Here is a 2,500-nt window from a genome sequence, read left to right as displayed (position 1 = left end):
TGATGTACACACTACCTGAACGAGACTTAAAGTTTCATATAATATACCGTTCAGAGGGGACCGGCTGTCTTTCCTCGTTGTCGTGAGTCGGACACCCGTGCCGTCGCTAGAGTTTTTCAAACTCTGCTTCTGGATATTGGGACGAAAGACCGCGCGAGGACGACGGATGCGAGTTCCATCGAATTTTTGATGTACACACTACCTGAACGAGACTTAGTTTCATCCAGTTTGTCGTCTATCATCGCATATATATAATATACCGTTCAGAGGGGACCGGCTGTCTATCCTCGTTGTCGTGAGTCGGACACCCGTGCCGTCGCTAGAGTTTTTCAAACTCTGCTTCTGGATGTTGGGACGAAAGACCGCGCGAGGACGATGGATGAGAGTCCCATCGAATTTTTGATTTACAAGACACACACACTACCTGAACGAGACTAAAGTTTCATCGAGTTTATCGTCGTCGCATAACCCGTTCGGAGGGAACCGGCTGTCTATCCTCGTTGTCGTGAGTCGGACACCCGTGCCGTCGCTAGAGCTTTTCAAACTCTGCTTCTGGATGTTGGGACGAAAGACCGCGCGAGGACGATGGCTGCGAGTACCATCGAATTTTTGTTTTTTTTTTTTAAAAAAAACATCACCCGAACGGAGATGTGTTCTATCTTTCGTCGATTTTTCATGCTTTCAGTCGTCGCGTGGTCGCCATCCGTTCGGAGGGGATCGCCGGCTTCGAAACCTCGATGTCGTGAGTCGGACACCCGTGCCGTCGCTAGAGTTTTTCAAACTCTGCTTCTGGATATTGGGACGAAAGACCGCTCGAGGCGGACGGCCGCGCAAATCCCATCGAATCTTTACTATCACCCGAACGATGGAGAGATGCACGCGCGCTGTTTCTTGAATAATTGGACGAGAGAGTAGAATCAAACACATATAAAACATGGGCTAGCCACCGTCCTTACTCGTTCGCGAGATCGTGTGCTGTACAGAGGATTCAGAATCGGGTGTATATATCCCCGTCGTTTCCTGACGAACGGAGCTTCGATCTCGATGGTTGTTATATATCATAATGTACTTTACGCCCGGCCGGCGAACGCGCGTATCTTCGCGCGTTCGTCGGTTTCTTTTTTTTCGAACGTTTTTGTGTCGTCAATCCTATGGCGACTTCTGCGCGTTCGATTCCCGTTGGTCGAACGTGACGGAACTCGGCTTCGCTAGAACCGAGAAGAGTACATTTGAGTATTGAACTGATGCAAAATTTATAAAAGATTACCCTGAACGGTGGATCACTTGGCTCGTGGGTCGATGAAGAACGCAGCTAATTGCGCGTCAACGTGTGAACTGCAGGACACATGAACATCGACATTTCGAACGCACATTGCGGTCCACGGATACAATTCCTGGACCACGCCTGGCTGAGGGTTGCTCACGTAAACCTAAGACTGCTTGCGTTGCGTATCGTTACTCTCCGTATCTGTCTCTCTCTGTCCCTTCTTGCCTTAACAACCCGCCGTCGTTCTTTATATAAGAGAACGTTTCAGAGTCGGACGAAGGTACAAGAACGAGGATACGAATAAGAGCGGACGGAGAGAACATACGCGACGTACGAGCGATTGTTGGACGCTCGTCGGCGTTCGTCGCGGTCGTGCAGAGACCGTGCAAGTCGTACGCATGCTCGATATATAATCTATCGTGTTCACGGGAGACTACGAAACTCTACCTCTGTCTCTCTCTGTCCCTTCTTGCCTTGACAACCCGCCGTCGTTCTTCTTAAAAACTGTAAGAGAACGTTTCCGAGTCGGACGAAGGTATACGAAGGGATACGAATAAGAGCGGAGAGAACCGTCACGGACCTGCGTGAGTGCTCGCGGCGTCGTGAGTCGTCCTTACGAGGGCGACCGCCCGCTTATGCACCGCTTCGTGTATCGGTTATCGAACGTATATACTCGTAGTGTTCTCCTCGTGACCGATTTTTTTTTCATATCAGGCGATATATGCTACGTTTGCCGGTGTTCGACGCACGAAGGTCCGCGCCCCCGACGTCGTCTTAAACGAATATTATATTTGGCGAGACTGAGAGAGAAAGCAAATATGGGAACTCGGTCGAGAGAGGAGAGAAGAGAGAACCAAAAACCTAAACTCGATGGCGTGCGAAACTTTGCCATAATCTACCGTCTTTTCTCAAGACTCTCGTACAGCCCCAGGGATCGAATGCCCACTCCGTCTCTTCGCGAAAGCGACTGACAACAACGAGGACCGTCGCATCGATGGGTCGTCGTTGCGTTTTACACGCTCTGTGCTTTTTTACAAGCTCCGAAAGTATCAGCCGTAGATCCGGGAACGCACGCGCGAGATTTCTTCGAACGCTCTGACGACTTAGGGAGGTATGATCCCCAGCGTCGCGCGGAGATCGGAGAGTACACGTACTCGTATCGGGACGAATTTTCCCCGTCGTCGTGTATCTCACTGCCCGCGCGCCTGGCCCCCCAAAGCCACGTTCGTCGGA

At 50.8% G+C, this 2,500-nt stretch overlaps 1 non-coding gene across 1 annotated transcript; it reads left to right on the top strand.

Annotated features, from left to right (window-relative positions):
• Positions 1 to 1,264: 1,264 nt before the first annotated feature.
• Positions 1,265 to 1,419, top strand: LOC143305061 (5.8S ribosomal RNA). The gene has a single exon (XR_013061740.1). It is a non-coding gene; the product is annotated as a 5.8S ribosomal RNA (ribosomal RNA).
• The last annotated feature ends 1,081 nt before the right edge of the window (positions 1,420 to 2,500 follow it).

Source organism: Bombus vancouverensis, unplaced genomic scaffold (genome assembly GCF_051014615.1).
Source record: "Bombus vancouverensis nearcticus unplaced genomic scaffold, iyBomVanc1_principal scaffold0078, whole genome shotgun sequence".
Classification (NCBI taxonomy): Eukaryota; Metazoa; Arthropoda; class Insecta; order Hymenoptera; family Apidae; genus Bombus; species Bombus vancouverensis.
The sequence above is the reverse complement of the archived record's forward strand: the minus strand, read 5'-3'. Positions and strand labels throughout refer to the sequence as shown.